The sequence below is a fragment of the Crocuta crocuta genome, unplaced genomic scaffold (assembly GCF_008692635.1).
Source record: "Crocuta crocuta isolate KB4526 unplaced genomic scaffold, BGI_CrCroc_1.0 scaffold560, whole genome shotgun sequence".
Classification (NCBI taxonomy): domain Eukaryota; kingdom Metazoa; phylum Chordata; class Mammalia; order Carnivora; family Hyaenidae; genus Crocuta; species Crocuta crocuta.
In genome coordinates, this window is record NW_027529656.1 from 1,621,140 (window position 1) to 1,640,791 (window position 19,652).

Genomic DNA, 19,652 nt, shown 5'->3' on the forward strand with positions numbered 1-19,652 from the left:
AGTTATTATCCTACCAAAAATAAATTATTATTAATTCTATAGTATTCAATACCCACACTGTTTTCAAAGTTCAGTACAAAGATTCAAATCACATTCTGCGGTAACTGAAACATAAAATTTAAATTCCAATTTAATTATCCCACATCCACATTCCAAATCAATACTTACACATTGTACTGCTATAATAACTACTTCTTTTGTTAAAGAGGTTGTAAAAGGAAGAAGTTTTAAAATATTAAATCTTTAAAGAAATTCATTTGAAAAAGTTAAGTCAATGGCACTATTGCATGGCAACACAATTCTAATTTATGCTGTAATTTGCATTATGTTTCACAGAATATGGGAATTTGCAAAATGTTCATGTGTACACCATTAGACTGTATTCTAAATCCCCATCTGAAAATATTTTTCATATGCCCTATTTTATAATTAAATTGGAAAGAATTTGATACTACCTCATTTTATTTAATTCAATAAGCTTAATTTATATCTGTACTATCAGTCCCTCAATTGGGAAATTTATTCTTCCTGTCATCCTCTACTGTCACACTAAATCTCACAGTCCCTAGGGAGAATTTCTATACTACTGCTTTAAAATTTCCAAGTCATTTTTAAGTGTGTTTATTTATTTTGAGAGAGAGAGAAAGCACAAGGGCAGAGAAAGAAGAAGAGACGGAATCTCAAGCAGGCTCCACACCATCAGTGTGGAGCTCAATGTGTGGCTGGATCCCAGGAATTGTGAGGTCATGGTCTGAGCTGAAACCAAGAGTCAGATATTTAACTGATTGAGCCACCCAGGCACACCCCAAATAATTTTGTTTAATGGCATTCTATGTTGAAGAAGAAAGACAAGAGATTCTCCTAAGTAAATTCACCCCCTAGGTTTACTTTCACAAGAGTCTTATGGTAAAGGAAGAAAAAAAACCTAATCAGTATGCACTTATACCATTTAAAGACAAATAACTTTAACCTTAATGATTTAAATAGCATACTGTCATTTATAGGCATTCTGCACACTCAAAAAAAAAAAAGAAAAAAACAACAACAACAACACTGCATGTAAGCCCAACCCCTAATCCCAATTAGTCACCTTTCTATAAAAAATATATGGTTATTTATAAATAATGTGTTTAAATAATCTGTGGTTGATTTGAGTTTGTAAATTTTTATTTATGTAATATGTATTCTGAAAGACAATGTTGATTTGAAGAAAAAATTATAGAAATGTAATCCAATTAAGTTGGTTTACTAGTGGTAGAATGTTATCAAATTGAGATTGATATTATCCAACTCAGTTATGTACGGACATGGGAGGCAATTCTAAGAAAATTCAGTTCCTTTTGCAGAGTGGACTCACACCTTTCAGACTCCAAGAAAGAGGCCAAATATTGTAGCCCAGCCAAGGAACTAGAGCACACTGTGCAAATATGAGCAAATATGATGTTCTGAAGTTTATTCAAAAGTGAAAACAATGTCTGAAAATATCGATTAAGAAGTCGGGCTTGGAGGAACTGAGCCAAGGAACAGGAGTAATTTGGTTGACAGCTGTACGGAAGGCGCAGGTAGCAGAGCTCCTCAGCCAACAACTTTTTGGTTACTAGATAACAAGAAAGAATCATTTTGCGTCAAGTGTGCATTCCTTCACCTATTTCATACCCTCACCCTCAGCATTTTGTTGAAAGATTTCCTTGGAAGCTCAGGTTTCCTGCTAAAGAAAGTTATATGATCACATGCAGTGACTTCACACTTTTTAAAATATGTTTTGAAATGACATACATAGGAGAATAACAGGAAGCTGAGAAAGCACCTATTTCTCTGCTTTCCTTCTTTAAGCTACATTATTAAAACAACAACAACAACAACAAGGCTTCTTATTTTCAACATATAATTCCAAAAGGAAATAAACTATTCTGATTTATCAGCTGTGATACTTGAAAAGACTAAATGAGGCAAAAATGCTTAAAATTTTTTTACAATGCTAAGCTATAAAAGGGACAATCTACAGTGTGGAGCGTGACACTGGAGTCTGACTAGGTGAGTTCACATCTGTGTCCACCCTGTTGCCGTTTAACTTTGAAGAAGTAATTTATGTGAGTCTCAGTTTCTTTGAACATTGAAGTTTCAGAACCTATCTCATGAGTTATTGAGAGAATTAAGTGAGAAAAAAATTCATAAAGGTAGTAGAAAATGGCCTGATATCTGTCATTTTTAATATCATCATTATCATTATTTTATCAGTGTAACAGAAACCCTATTTCTAGTAACATTCATATAAACTTTCAATAAACTTTCTTTTTCTTTACCTTTATTAATACTTATAATGCAAGAACTAATCTAAGTTCTTATGCATAACTATTTTATTTTTAAGCTATCATTGCCTCCTAAGTTTCTAGATTTAGATTTTTTATTCCAGTAAAATGATGTTACTCTTTGTGGCTGTCTCCTTTCTCATCTTCAATCCTGTTTCTGCTTTTCTGTACACAGAGCTCTATTACATTTTCAGCATCCTTAACAGGCAGGGGTGAGAGTCTAGCTCATGTATAGCTTATGGAGCAGAAATAATACACACCACCTTCAGGCTGGGTCCTTAAACCCTCTGACACCTGATTCTGTAAGTTTTTCCCACTCTGCTGTCTTCATGTAGAGGAGCTAGGAAGCACTGAGATCCACATTTTAAAACAGAAACAGTGCAATGTGGAAGTAGCAAGTATCTATACAACACATCTTCAAAGAAGACTGTCCATCTATCAGATCCACCTGTTTGGACTTAACATGATTGAAAAATACACTTGGGTTGCATTTAACTTCTGCGGTTATGAAGTGTTAAGTATTATGGTAGTTTTTATCACCTTAACTAAAATATCTCTGAAGGTAGAAAAACCTCATATACAGGTACAAAATTTCAGAACCAGAACAAATATTCAAATATCTAAACTCTGACATTTGTTACATTAGGCATATAGAAGCTTACTGCTATCAATATAAGAATCCACATTTCTTAATTTTTCTCACACATTAAAACTTTACTTTGGGGGTGCCTGGGTGGCTCAGTTGGTTTTGCATCTGACTTCAGCTCAGGACATGATCTCATGGTTTGTGAATTTCAGCCTCGCATCCGGCTCTCTGCCATCATCACAGAACCTGCTTCAGATCCTCTGCCTCCCTCTCTCTTTTTGTGTTCATGTACTCACTCGCTCTCAAAAATAAATAAAAACATTAAAAGAAAAAAATTTACTTTTATGTTGAGCTTATCTAGCTCATGAATCAACTTTTTTCCCTCTATTATTTATTAAGAGCACAGTAATCAAAAACTGATATGTAAGTGACACCTTTAGTAGGAATCATACTCTGTGAAGCATGAGTCTTTCATTAAGTTTTATCTGTGTAGGCAAAATGGATTTATTAAAAGTATATGAAGCTTAGAATCAGCCAGATCTGGGTTTAAATCCCAGTTCTCACATTTTTTCTCTGTGCAGTATTGGGCAAATTACTGAAATTCAGGTAGCAAGTTCAGAAAATGGGAACAACACAACAGAAACTATGTTAATAATTATAGAATTTACTACATAATTATGCAATATGTACTTAGTATATAGTTATAAACTTATAAAATATAGTATAGAAAAAGAAAAGAAATTAGCATTTATTGAGCATGCCTATGTGTTGGGCACTGTGTTAAATTCAGATCACTGCATCAAATAAAGCCACTGGGTTTGACCCATATCTATTTCTCAATCACACATGATTTTTCCTCAGTAAATTCTAGCTTGGAAACAAACAGCAATGAGAATTCTGAGGAAAGCAATCTCCAACTTTTGTTAGGTTTGACTATGCTGATGCTAACCTGGCTATAGGCAATCCAGCATGTGTAGATAGTATTCTCTTCATAAATGAAGAGAATGAAGAAGAGGAGAATTATAGTAAAAATTAAAAAAAAAATGTGTGTCTGGCATTAACAACGTTCCAGGAATTCTTCATAAAGTGGTTACATTTACATTCACTTAATTTTCAAAAGCTCTCTTCCTGTTTTTACATTTGAAGATAATAAAGGTGAATGCGTGAAAGCAACTTGAACAAGACCTAGAGCTACCAAATGGTGGTGCCAAGATTCAAGACTTTCTAATATCAGAGCCTTTGCTTTTAAAAAGCAAAAACTAGAAATGAAATTCTGATCTGTTTAATTGCAAAGTCTATGCCATTGACACTTCTATTACTTCTATGGTATAAAACCCGGAGTTATTTTCTTCAAGGTACTTGCTAAAGTAAAAATAGATGACACAGCAATATACAGTTAGAGTGCTATAAAATTATTTTATATAAATATGTTTAAAATTTTTGCTATATATGAGATTCATCTAGGATTTAATGAACAAAAACTAAGACATATAACTAGAATTTAACAAAATGATTACTATGAACTAAATTGTTCCTCCCTCCTCAGATTTATGTTGAAGCCCTGACCCTCAATGTGACTATACTTAGAGATAGGGACTTTAAAGAAGTAACTAATCAAATGAGGTCATAAGGGTAGGTCCTAATCCAGTATGGTTAGTATCCTTATAAGAAGAAAAGGGGCACATGGGTGGGATCAGTTAGTTAAGCATCCGACTTTTGGTTTCAGCTCAGGTCATGATCTCATGGTTCATGGGTACAAGCCCCAAATTGGGCTCTATGTTGATGGCTTGGAGCCTGCTTGGGATTCTCTACCTCTCCCTCACTCTCTGCACCCACCAAAATTAATAAACCTAAAAAAAAAGATTTTCTTTGTCTCTGTCTCTGCCCTTCTCCCCCACTCATTCTCTCTCAACAAAATAAAATAAAATAAATAAATAAATAAAATAAAATAGATGAGGCAAAGACAGCAGAGATGTATACATACAGATAAAAGGTCATGGGAGGACACAGCAAGGAGATGGCTATCTTTAAGCTAAGTAAGGTGCCCCAAGGGGCACCTGGGTGGCTCAGTCCATTAACCATCCAACTCTTGACTTTGGCTCAGGTCATGATCTCACAGTCCTGAGATCAAGCCCTATGTCAGGCAACTGCTGAGCATGGAGACTGCTTGGGATTCTCTCTCTCTTCCTCTCTCTCTGCCCCAACCCCATTCTTTCTATCTCTCTCAAAATAAATATTAAATAAATATTTGTTAAAAAAGGTTCCCTAAGAGAAACTAAACTTACCAACACCTTGATCTGGAGTTCTAGCCTCGAGAACTGTGAAAATAAGTTTCTATTGTTTAAGCCACCCAGTCTTATAGCATCTTATTATAGCAGCCTTAGCACACTAATATTAAGATCTCACATACCAGAGTGAAGAAAAGATGGGTTTGTATGTGCATTGGTAGGATGGGAAGCAATTTTAATTACACAAAAAAAATAAACCTGCTCTCTTTTAATAATACCTGTATCAGTCAAGATTCTACTGTAGGTAATAGAAATCATTCTATCCAGTTAAAGCAAAAAAAAGTATTCATGAAAATCCTATAGCTATATCATATTTAAATTTTTTATATCAAAAAATTGAATGATTTTCCCTAAGATCAGTAAGAAGACAAGGATGTCTGTTCTCTGAATTTCTATCCGATGTATCACTGGATGTTAAACTCAGTGTATACATGTAAGAAAGAGAAACAAAAGGCATCCAGTTTAGACAGGAAAAAGGTAAATTTTTCTAACTCATAAATGAAATGAACTGTCTTATACAAATCTAATGGAATCAACAAAAAAGCTACTAAAACTACTAAATGAGCTTAGCAAGTATTCACAATACATGGTTAATATAAAAATTAGCTTATTTTATACACCAGCAATGAATAATTGGAAATTGAAAATAGCAATTAACATGATATATAGTAATATAAAAATATGAAATATTTAGGGATAACCAGACCCAAGATCCATAAGGCTAAGAGAAATTGAAGAAGAACTAGAAAAATTGAGAGATTAATCATGTTCAGGGTGAGAAGGCAATCTCTTTAAAATGTCATTCTCCTAAAATTGATCTATAGGTTAGATACAATCCTTACTAAAACCTAGTGTGTGTGTGTGTAAAATGATAAATCCATTCTTAAACTCATGTGGACATACAAAGGACCTAGAATAGCCAAAATAACTTTGAAAAAGAAGAAAAATCTAGAGGATAAACACTCCTCAATTCCAAGACTTGTTACAAAGCTACAGAATCAAGATAGTGTGGCATTAGCACAAACATAGACAAATAGGAGATGAAGCAGGATAGAGAGTTTAGAAATAGACTCATATACATATGTACAACTTATCTTCAAAAAAAGGTAAAGAGACAATTCAGTGGAGAAAGGAAAGTCCTTTCAGCAAATGGTGCTGGAACAATTAGATATCCACAGGGGAAAAATAAGATTTAATCCATGCCTAAGCCATATGTTAAAATTAACTCAAAATGGATTGTACACCTAAATGTATAAACCTAAAACTATAAAAAAAAAACTAGAAGAAATCATAGGAGTAAAATGTCTTTACTTGGATTGAGCAAAAATTTCATAGATGGAATGTCAAGTGCAAAGTTAATAAAAGATAAATATTAGTAAGTTTGATTTCCTCAAAATTAAAAGCATCTACTTTTTAAAAGTCTCTGTCAAAAGAATTAAAAGGTAAACCACAGAATAACATGAAACACTGCAAAACATACATCTAATACAAGACTGAACCCAGAATCAATACAGAATTCTCAAAATTCGACAACAGACCATTTCAAAAAATGAGCAAAATATATGAAGACCTTACCAAAAAAACATATGGATTCCCAATAAATACATGAAAAAATACTCAATATCATCAGTCATTTAAGAGGGGTGCCTGGGTGGTTTAGTTGGTTATGGGTCCGACTTGATTTCAGCTCACATCATGATCTCACAGTTCGTGAGTTCGAGCCCTATGCCAGGCTCCATGCTGACAGTGCTTGGGATACCCCCTGCCTTTCTCTGCTCTTCCCTTTCTCTCCCTCTCTCTCTCTCTCAAAATTAATAAGCTTAAAAAATTAAAAAAATAAGTCATTTGAGAAGTTCACACTAAAACTGCACTTAGATACTATTTACTTATTAGAATTGTTAAAAGAAATAATAGTTTAGCAAATAAAATTTCAGGAAAGATGTGGAGTACCTGGACCTCTCACAAACTGTTGGTATAGAAAACAGTACAATTATTTTGGAAGATAGTTTGGCAGTTTAAAAGTTAAACAGGCAGCTCTCCTATGATCCAGCCATTCAGTTCCAAAGCTTCTACCCAAGAAAATGACAGCAAAACAGCTATGCCAAGACTGGTACACAGATGTTTATAGCAGCTTTACTTGCAATAGCCTAAGGTAATTGGATGAGCAAATTGCAGTAGATCTGCACAATAACAACTGAATGATAAAAAGCAATGAATTATTGACACATGCAATAACATTGATGAATCTCAAAAAAAAGGGGTTTGCAAAAAAAAAAAGAAAATAGACAAAATGTATAGTGCAAATTGTATCATTCTATGGCTATACCTTTCTAGAGAATAAATATTTATTTATTGTGACTGAAAGCAGATCTCTGGTTGCCTGGGGATTCTTGGTGGACAAAAGAGAATGAAGGAATTACAAAGAAAGAGGCATGACAAAGTGGAAACGAGAAATTCAGGAGATGTCATTAGCTGGCTTGTGATGATGATGCTATAAGTATGTACATGTGTGTACATATATGCATATCTCAAACTGTATACCCTAACCATGTATAATTTGTTTATGTGCATCCAGAAGTTACTTTATTGTCTTTTCTTTTTTGTCTTGTTCTTACATTAGGCCGTTTCAAGCTGTCTCACTGGTTATTGGTGCTTTGCTCATTTTTCCTTTCCTTCTGTGTTTTATTTTGGATAGTTGTCATTGCCATGTTTTCAAGTTAGCTAGCTTTTCTTCTGTGGTGTCTAATTGCCATTTAATCCATCCAGTGCATTTTTCATGTCATACATGCATTTTTCATCAGCAGATATTTGATTTGGGCTTTTCATACTTCTTACATGATAAATATATACTTTCATTCTCTGAACTTATGCAATACAGTGGTAACTGTTTTAATGCCTTTGTCTACTAAGTCTATTATCTGTGCCATTTTTTAAAATATTTATTTACTTATTTTTCAGACGAGGGAGAGAGAGAGAGAGAAAGAGAGAGTGCACATGAGCAGGAGAAGGGCAAAGAGGGAGAGAGAGAATTCCAAGCAGGCTCCACACTGTCAGTACAGAGTCCAAAGTGGGACTCAGTCTCACAAACTGTGAGATCATGATTTGAGCCGAAATCGAGTCAGATGTTTATCCTACTGAGCCACCCTGGTGCCTCGACTGTTTGATTGTTTCCTTTATTATGAGACATTTTTTCCTTGTTCTCTGAGTACCTGGTGATTCTCTTTTTTCTTTGCTGTTTGCTGGATATATTTCCATTTTTAAAACTATTGTAGTGCTTTATTCTGAATAGTGATTAAATTTATTGTACAGGTTCTATCCTTCACTGATATTAAGCTTTCTTGGTGAAAACAGGCAGAATTTAGTCTAGGGTTAATTACTCTTTCATCTTTCACACCTTCATTTCTTGCACATCTACTGAGGCAAAACCCTTCCGAGAACTCTGTCCAATACCTTAAGCATCATGGGCTTTTTCATTTTGGCTGGTGGTAAAAAGAACTACTTTAGACCCTGTGTAATTTTTAGGGATTATTTATTCTGATCTTTTTCCGTTGTTTTTTCCCCAGCCTGGTGCATTTTCCTCAACAGCATGTGCTGATCAGTACTCAGTTGGAGGCTTGAGAAAACCCTCAGAAGCTCCAGGGTGCCCTGTGAACTCAAGTCACATTGGCCTTTCAGACTCAATTCAAGGAGACTGTCAAACTCTGCCTGGGTTCCCTCTCCTTGGACAGCAATGTAGAACTGTCTCAAGACAGTAAGCGCAGACACCTGAAGGGCTCATATTATCCATTTCCCTTCTTTACAGGTTCACTGTCCTTTATAGCCTATGTCTTGAATGTCATTACTAATATATATTTTGTCTAGTTTGTTTTTTCATTTTTAATTGAACCAGGAGGCTAAATATGGTTAAAGTAATGCCATCTTGACTATGAGTAGAAATATCAGAGGCCTTTTGATTCTGATATAAAAATAAAATATATTCAACAGGGTAGTGTACTCAAGAGAAACAGAAGAAGAGAAAAGGAATCTGAAGATGTGGTCTTACTCTACTTTTACAAATTTGAGGCTGTGGTGAAGGGCAAACCAGTCTTGCTGAACCACAGTGTTCTCATCTGTGGAATTAAGGTATTGTTATCTGTTCTTTCTGTTCCACACCATTATTGTGATGCTTCCATTGGCAGGTTTTGCTTATTTAAAGGGGGGTATTATAAGTAGTTCACCAAGAAGAGGCATTTTGTTAAGAAAACTGATCACATAAATATTAAATTGCATATTGTGAAGAAAATGAGCTCTGGTGTAAGAATCATGAACTTAAAAGCTGTTTCTGCTATTTATTAGGTAGTTTGGCAATTTAATTGAACTCTCAATTTCCTTTTCGTTAAAATGAAAGTAACTGTACTTACCTTAAAGGAGAATGTAAAAAAATTAAAGAAAATATATACAAGATTCCTAGAGGAGTGCAGGTGGAAGAATGCCAATAAATGTGTTAATTCTTGGACTGTGTAATGAGTAGTAAGTCAGCGAGGGGGGGGCAGGAAACCAGACAACTCTGCACATAGATGCTACATATTTCTGTTGTCTGGACTTTTTTCTGAGAAGTAGATATCAGAGCCAACACTAGTCTACATAGCATCTTCATTTGAGTTACAAATAGAAGCCTTCTGTGTGTGAACAAATTAGAGGTTGTCTCTTGCTTCAGGTGACAGAGCTCATTAAAGAGGAAACTATAACCTGGATTTCAGCCTCTTACTACCAGAGATAGGCTTCCCTATGCAGCTTTGATATGGAGGCTGGTGGTAAAAGTCTCCAGATTATATTCCCATTTCTCTCTGGTCCCCATGGCTTCTTGCCCAGAATCTATTGCATCAGACAAAAGGGAATAATTTGAGAATTGGCAGAAGGTGACATTTGGTCTTAAGATATTTAGATATACTTTTTCTGAGCCCTGAAAAGAAGGTGAATTGGAGAATGTGCTATTTGGGGGAGGTTAGTAATAAAATATATGTTTATTTCTACATGACCCCACTCTATTATGAACTAAATAATGCAGGAATTGTTCTTACATTTCATTTAGAAAGGGCATCATTTTCTTTTTAAAAAAAAATGTTTATTTTTGAGAGAGAGAGAGTGCAAGCAGGGGAGAGGCAGAGAGAGGGGGACAGAGGATCAGAAGTGGGCTCTACGTTGACAGCAGAGAGCCTATGTGTGGCTCAAGCTCATGAACTTCATGAACCATGAGATCATGTCCTGAGCCAAAGTCTGACACTCCGCTGACTGAGCCACCCAGGCGCCCCTAGAATAGGCATCTTTTTTCTAAAAAAAAAAAAAAGGCACAAAAGGAGCACCTGGGTGACTCAGTTGGTTAAGTGTCCAACTCTTGATTGCAGTTCAGTCATGATCTCAAAGTTTGGGAGAGATCCCCGTTCTCTCTCTCTCTCTCCAAATAAATAAATAAACTTTAAAAAGTTATTTGAAAAAAGACACAAAAGCATATACACCTCCTTTAAGATTGTGTTTTTCTTCTTACTTGGAGAGACTTAAAGATAGCAGTGATTCCTCTGAACTAAATTTCCTGCATTATACTGAAATATAAAGCTAGACATTTTATTTAGATTTTAACAAGTTACTAGAACTCTTGTTATTGAAGCCTATCTGTGCAGGATCTGTTTATTTGAAAGGGAGAGGTAATGTGAGAGGAAAGAAGTGTCATGCTGCCAAAACAGGTTTCTGAAGGCTGACAGTATTTTAATCAAGAAAATCTCATTATTTACTAAAAAAGTAAACAGTCAGAAAGCCATAAATCTATCTCTCAATAATGTATAAATGCAACATTATGAATAAATGTTGTGTTTTAGATGACATTTGTATGGAAATAGCAATTTCAAAGAATTTCAGAAATATTTACATTCTGTTTATACCTTCCTTTATTCACTGACTCACATATCCATACACTTATTGAAAATTAACCATGTCATCCTTCAACTTCTACATCACCTCGGTACTCACCATCACAGCGAAGATATTGAAAAGTGTTTTTGCAGACAACTGGGAATTCCTTAACATTTTTTCCTCTTCGGCTCACATCATTTGAAATCACTTCCCAAATGTCCATTAGAACTACTTTTGGTAAAGTTAAGAATTACATAACGCTTTCTAATTTCAATAGTTTCTACTCTCTTCTCATTTTATCCAATTTCTCAACATCATTCAAAAACAGTTGACCACATCCTTCTTTTTCCTAAAGATTTTTCTTTAGAGTAGTTTTAGGCAAAACTGAGCAAAATAGAATAGTTGCAGAGATTTCCCATGTACCTCTTTCCCGATGCATGCATCACCTCTGCCATCACAAGCATGTTGCCCCAAAGTGGTATAGTTGTTACAACTGATGAACTGACATTGACATATAATAATCACTCAAAGTCTGTAGTTTACATTAGAGTTCACTCTGGGTGATGTAAATTCTATGGGTTTGGGCAAGCATATAGTGGCATGTATCTGTCATTACAGTATCACACAGAGTGTTTTTACTGCCTTAAAATACTCAGTGCTCCATCTGTTCATTCCTACTACCATTTTCTTCCTTCACCCCCACTCCTAGAAGCCACTGATCTATTTACTCTCTCCATAATTTTGCCTGTTCCAGAACATCATGCAATTGGAATCATACGGCATATAGCCTTTTTCACCTGACTTCTTTTACTTAGTTATATGATTTTACATTGTTGTTTTTGTTTGCATTTCACTGATGAAATATTTTTGGAGCATCTTTCCATATGCTTATTTGCCATCTGTATACCTTCTGTGGTGAGGTATTTGTTAAGGCCTTAGCCCATTTTTAAAACTGGGTTGTCGTTTATATTCTTATTGTTGAGTTTTAAGTTCTTTGTATACTTTGGGTAACAATCCTTTATCAAATATATATTTTGCAAATATTTTCTCAGAGTCTGTGGGTTGTTTTCTCATTCTCTTGAAAAAGTCTTAGAGCAGACAATTTTTTAATTTTAATGAACTCTAGCATACAAATTAATTTCTTGTGGATCATCTAAGATCCATGATGTTGTGTCTAAAATGTCATCACCAGAGGTGCCTGAGATGCTCAATTAGTTGAGCGTCCAACATCACCTTGGGTCATGATCTCACGGTTTGTGAGTTTGAGCCCCGGGTCAACCCTGTGCTGACATCTGAGAGCCTGGAGCCTGCTTCGGATTCTGTGTCTCCCTCTCTCTCTCTGACCCTCCCCTGCTCACACTGTTTCTCTCTCAAAGAAAATTAAACATTTAAAGAAAAAAGTCCATCATCATATCCAATGTCATCTTGGCTTTCTTTTCTGTTACCATCTAGTAGTTTTATAATTATACCTTTTATATTTAGGTCTATGAGCCATTTTAACTTTGGGAAGGGTGGAAGTTTNTGAAAAGACTCTTCTGTCCAAGATCAGTTAACTATATTTATGTGGGTCTATTTCTGGATTCTCTATTTTGTTCCATTGATCTATTTGTTTATTCTTTCACCAACACCACACCACCTCAATTACTGTAATTTTATAGTATAAGTCTTGACCTTAAAGATAGTGTCACTTCTCCAGCTTTGTTTTCCTTCAATATTGTGATGGCTGTTCTGGGTCATTTGTTTCTCCATATAAACTTAAAAAAATTTTTAAATGTGTATTTATTTTTGAGAGAGAGACAGAGACAGAGAGACAGAGTGTGAGCTGGGAAGGGGCAGAGAGAGCGAAACAGAATCCGAAGCAGGCTCCAGGCTCTGAGCTGTCAGCACAGAGCCTAATGTGGGGCTCAAACCCATGAACCATGAGATCATGACCAGAGCTGGAGTTGGACGCTTAACTGACTGAGCCACCCACGTGCCCCTCTATATATAAACTTTTGAATTGGTTTGTTGATATCCACCAAATAACCTTCTGGGATTTTGATTGGGACAGTATAATATCTACAGATCAGGTTGGGAAGAACTGATATCTTGATAATATTGAGTCCTCCGATGCACTAACAGGGAATACTTCCCCACATATTTAGTTATTCTTTCATTATTGATCAAGGCTTTGTTGTTTTCCGCATACAGAACTTATACACATTTTGTTATATTCATACCTAAGTATTTCAGCTGTTTGCGTACATTTTTTTGTTTCATATTCTGTTGGTAATTTCAAGTTCCACTTGTTCATTTCATTTCTGGTATATAGGAAAGTGATCTAATTTTGAATGCTGATCCTAAATCCACTTTGGTGATAATCTGTTTGCTCCCTATAGTTAAGAGTGTTTTGTTTTGCTTCCTCTCTCTCTCTCCCTCTCTTTATTTGTCTCTTAAATTCTACACATGAGTGAAATCATGTGGTATTTGTCTTTCTCTGACTATTTTATTTCAGTTAGCATTATATTCTCTAAATCCATCCATGTTGTTGCATATGGCAAGACTTCATCCCTTTTTATGGCTGAATAATACTTCATTGCATATATAAATATACCACATATTCTTAATCCATTCATCTATTAATGGGCACTTGGGTTGCTTCCATATTTTGGCTATTGTAAATAATGCTGCAATAAACCTAGGTGTACATATATCCTTTTGAATTATTGTTTCATATTCTTTGTATAAATACCTAGTAGTGCTATTACTAGATTATAAGGTAGTTCTATTTTTAATTTTTTGAGGAACCTCCAAACTGTCTTGCACAGTGGCTACACCAGTGAAAGGGTTTCTTTGTCTCCACATCCTCACCAATATTTGTTGTTTGTTGCATTTTTTATTTTAGCCATTTTGACAGGAATAAGGTGATTATCTCATTATGTTTTTGATTTACATTTCCTTGATGATAAAGTGATGTTGAGCATCTTTTCACATGTCTGTTGGCCATCTGTAGGTGTTCTTTAGAGAACACCTTCTGCCCATTTTTAAACTGGATTATTTGTTTTTTTGGATGTTGAGTTGTGTATGTGTTTTATATATTTTGGATACTAACCTTTTATTGGATACATCATTTTGCAAATATCTTCTTCTATTTGGTAGGTTGTCTTTCAGTTTCGTTGGTTGTTTCTTTTGCTGTGCAGAGGTTTTTTAATTTGATATAGTTCCAATAGTTTATTTTTGTTTATATTTCCTTTGCTTCTGGAAACATACCTAAAAAAGATGTTGCTACAACCAAGGTCAGGGAAATGACTGCTTGTGCTCTCTTCTAGGATTTTTATGGTTTCAGTTCTCACAGTTAGGACTTTAACACATTTTGAGTTTCTTTTGTATACAGTGTAAGAAAGTGGTCCAGTTTCATTATTTTGTGTGTAGGTGTCGAGTTTTCCAAACACCATTTGTTGAGAAATAATGTTCTCCTTATTCCTTACAACTTTCCTTGCTTTGAAGTCTGCTTTGTATGAAATTAGTATAGCTACTCGTATTTTCATTTCATTCATATTAGTATAGTATATTTTTCTTGATCCATTTACCTTTAACCTACATTTGTCTTTTAAAGTGGATTCACTATAGATAACACACTGTCAAATCTCTTTTTATTTTTAATTTTTTATTGAGGTATAATTAGCATATAGCATTATTATTTTCAGGTATACAACATAATGGTAAGATCTATAGCACAAGTGGATTAGGCTTACATAGGAAGTGTTACATGAGAACACTTCCAAATATATGAGAAGAAAGGAATATAACATATACAAAAGTGAGGTCAAATTATTGGCTTTGATGCTTAGAGGTATCAATGGATCTTATCCGAATGCCTATATTTTATTTGGAAATTATGGAGCAAACTACTAACAAAAAGTAGGAGGACAGGAGAGTTGGATACACTAATATATGTGAAAAATGGGAGATAGTAAATAAGAAAGTATAGTAGAGGTGTTATAGTATTAAAAGTCAATTTGAAATTCATAGATTCTATTGAATTTCTCCAGCATACTCCTGTTGCACAATTGGGTTTACCCAGAAAAACGAGATTAATCAGATGACTGTGACTAAGGGACAGAAGAGCAAAGAACTAAAGACTATTTTCAAAGGAAGAACTATCATATCTAAACTGAGTTGTGAAGGGAATGAAGGGATTAAGAATATGAGATGGATTCTAAATGGCTGAAACATCATAGGGTTGGAGGAAACCTAGTTCTCCAAGGGGGCCAAAAATGGTGAGATTAGAAGTATTTGAATAAATAAATTTAAAGATAGAAAGGAGTGCTCATAATCTGAGAGATAAATGGGTAGTATAGCCTAGTAGCATGTACTTCAGCTAAGTTGGGGATTTTTAGGGAAGAAAGAGAAATCATTTCAGCAGCCCTAAGCTACAGTTTAACAATTCTCTTTTCATTTATGACCCCTGTGACCTGTCAACCTTTGACTTGCCTCCAAAGAGCCTTCCCCAGATAGCATATTAGAACTGCACAAGGTAGCATCATGTAATCCTTAACAAAGCAAGTTTTGAACCGAGTTAGATCCTTTACTTGAGTTTGCCCCTTCCTAGTTGGGCAAAAGTTGTTTAAACTTTTTAGGATGCAATTCCCTATGTTCTAAATGAGACTCACGGCATCTGTCTCAGGGTAAGTATATAAAGTATGCTTAAAGTGTGTTCAGAAGAAATGACTGAAATATATGGTCTCAAAAATGAATGTTAGCAATTATAGCAATTACAAAATTGCTATTATTCTATTTGTTAGTATTATGGCTTCAAGAAACAGAATTAAGAACAAGGATTAGAAATTATAGTAAGGTAATTATCAATTCAATCTATTGATGAGCTCTGGAATAGTTAGAGTATCCTGCCTAAAAATTAATCCAATAATTTAATTTTCTTTTTTCCTCTAGACTACAGGCTCATCAAGAAGAAGGAAAAGTATTTTATCTTACTTTCTCAGGAGGGGAAAAGTGACTTTGTTTCATAGACATCTGAGTTACTGCTATGGCTTAAATGTTTGTGCCCCCCCCCCCCCCCCAAATTTTTATTATGCAAAGCAATTTGCTTTTNATTTTGAAATCCTAATTCCCAAAACGGTGGTATTAGGAGGGAGAGTTTTGGGGAGGTAATCACTTCCACAGGAAGGGGCTAGTCCTTTTAGAAAGAGGTCCCAGAGAACTTGCTTGCCTCTTTCATCATCTAATGACACAATAAGAAGGTACCATCTATGAGTAAGTCAACTCTCCCTAGACACCACCTTGACCAGCACCTTGATCTTGGAATTCCTAACATTTAAAACTGTGGTAATACATGTATATTGTTTATAAGTCCCCCAGTTTATGGTATTTTTGTTATAATAGCCCAAACAGACTAAGATAGCTACCCTTTCTAAACGTTATATTAAGAGATTTTCCTTTCTATTTCTGTAATTGATGAAAATGAGCTATGTATCCTCTTGAAGATGCTGAATTTCTTTTTTAAAAGTTTTTAAATACTTATTTATTTTTGAGAGAGACAGGGTGCAAGCAGGAGAGGAACGGAGAGAGAGGGAGACAGAATCTGAAGCAGGCTCCAGGCTTTGAGCTGTCAGCACAGAACCCAGCATGTGGCCTGAAACTCATGAACCGTGAGATCATGACCTAAGCCAAAGTTGGACAGATGCTTAGTTGACTGAGCCACCCAGGTGCCGAAGATGCTGAATTTCTGATGGGGATGGCAATGTAAAAGCCAGATGACCAAAAAATCAGTGGAAAACCATGAACAAAAAAGTAAATATGAGACTTGAGAATGAAATAAGACTTGGAAATAATGCCTTCTGCTCCTGCAGTTATATATGTTGAAGGATATATTCTTACAAACTAATGTTGCAATAGCCCCTTACCTGCCTAACTGGAATCTGGACCACAGACTAAACTAAAATTATACTGTTACAATATGGTAACTTGATCATTACCTCTGACAGTAGGAGGTATTCCCTACTAGGAAGCGATTCCTAATAACGCAGCAGGATACACTTCTCACACCTGGATGATATGCCTGTCTGAAAAACCATCTTTATGTAACCTGACAGAACATTCTCCTCACGTGAATCTAGTCTGAATTGAAAATGACAGCTTGCTTTCTACAGTCTCCTTTTTCTATCTTTTTACAATTCTCAAAAGACTCATTTCTTTATTATTTTATTTATTTTGAATGCTATAGTCTTTCATTCTTGCATTCACAGGCTTTGATTCCAATTCCAATTCTACATTAATTTTATCTAGGGCATCAAGTGATAAAGTGTTGATGGTAATGTACTTGAAAAAAAATCCCTTAGTGTCTATTGATTGTATTAAACCACTGTGCTTAATCCAAAACTAGATCCTTTTCTATTTTGCACTTTCCCTATTTTCCTGGAGTTAGTTATTTTTCTTTGTTCAGGTAACCTTTATTCTCCCAATTACTTTCCAGAAGATGACAAAGAAAAGGCACAGTTATGAGCTGAGTCTTTGAAATTACAAATCAACTCTCTGAAAAGTAAACACTCCTGTTAATCACCTAGGTTTATCCCCAAACATCCCAAATGTTTGAAATAACCAGCTTGACTGAATTTGCGGATCATAATATTAGTAACAGCAAAAGACAGGGCAAATAGACATGAAACACACATTAGAGCATATTCTACATGACAAAATTGTTAAATTTAAATTTCTATGTCTTTCATGCTTTCTATTTCCATGGCCACATCTTTTATGCATTCCTTTTTCACTACAGGGAGTTTCTTTCCTTTCAATGCATCCTGCAATCCCCACCCAGATCAATCTTCCTAAAACATAATTTCAATAGTGTCATTTGCAGAATAAAAAATAGGACACCTCACTCCCCTACAGACAGGATAAATTCCAAGTTGCTTAAGCTGCAGCTCAAGGGACTTACTAATCTAACTAGGCCTGCCTTTACAGAGCTAAGCTTGTTCTTTTCCTACTCCAAATCCTTGCTCAAACCCAATACATTTATTCACTAAGTTAGCCACTTTCATGTCTTTGCTGAAACAGTTATTTTCCCTTCTATTTCCTTGCCAAAATAATATTCCCCATCAAGGCCCATGCAAAATCTCACCCTTCTTTCTTCTTTAATGTAGCTGGTATAAACCTCTATTAGTGGCAATTACAAATAATTTCATGTTATGAAATAACATAAAGTTTGATAGTTACCCACTTTAAGAGGTTTAAATATCATATGTGAAATAAGCTGGTCATCATAGCTAAAACAATTCTTATTTTTTCACATTTTCACTAACATTTAGTCCAACCGACAAATTTGTTTGCTTTTTATAGGCTTCTTATATTTCTATCCAGGGGAGAGATCTTATCAATAGGTTAACTGCACTGTTTTTTTGTTTTTGTTTTTGTTTTTTTTTCCCATGGAGAAGATTACAATCTACTGTCTCCAAGGATATAGAATATACCTGGTATTTTTTGTACTCCAGAGTTTACTCTAGGCCAGTACTTGACATATAGAATATATACATTCAAATTGTATCTGATGAATCAATAATTGTTCCTTTTCATAAAATGTTATAGATTTTAGAGTATAACAATCTCACTTATTAAACTCAAACTTCATCTGAAAAGTAGTTGTTAATGTATAACCTTAGATAAATGATCTTATACTTTATCATAAAAACACCAGAAGGTGTGCTAGTGCTATGAATTTGTACATAGAAAAGTGAAAACAAAACAAATCAAAATCCCCAAACCAAAAGACTAGTTCTATTCTGATGGCCTAAGGATAACCATTTGGTGGGGTTTGATAGATCCAAATAGATAAGATGTGTTATCTTCAGATCCTACATGTAACAAGTATTTATTGATTATAATCACTGTGCCAGATTCAGGGAATATGAAGATTTAAATAAATGTTCTGTCCTCAAGAGCTGTAACTAGGAGAAACTAACAAATGCATTCATAATTACAAGGCAGTACAAAATGGATTCTGATACTGTAAGTCCAGGTGCTGTGAGATCATTTATCTCATATTGGATTACACAGAAAAAGTGTCTCAAAAGCACTCATATATGAGTAGGATTTTAAAAGACTAGTAAATGTTAACCTGATTTAGAACTAACAATAGTAGAAAGGTTGATAGGAGGTTTGAAAGAAATAAGAGTGAGACAGAGAGACTATCCTGTGAAAAACCCAGAGGTAAAGATACATTCAAGGAATTAAAATATTTTAGAGTAACTGGAGTATGATTATATCAGATTCTGCGGTAGAAAAAGGAGGGGAGGTTGTGTAGTGGATAGGTCTTCTACACTTTTTTTATATTTTATATTGTAATAAGAGAGGATGCCATTCAATACTTTTAAGCACCAAAGTGAAAGAGTTGAAGTTATGCTTAAGAAAGACTATGGAAACAAAGGGTCCGATAGAAAATAAGACATATGATGGTAAAGCAAAGAGTTCTGAGATTTGAGATTGTTCCTGAGTCCAAATGAGAAGTCATAAAAGCCTGAACTAAGGTGGTAACAGTGAAGACAGAAAAAAAAAAAAAAAGGGTAAGTTTTAAAGACATTAACAAGA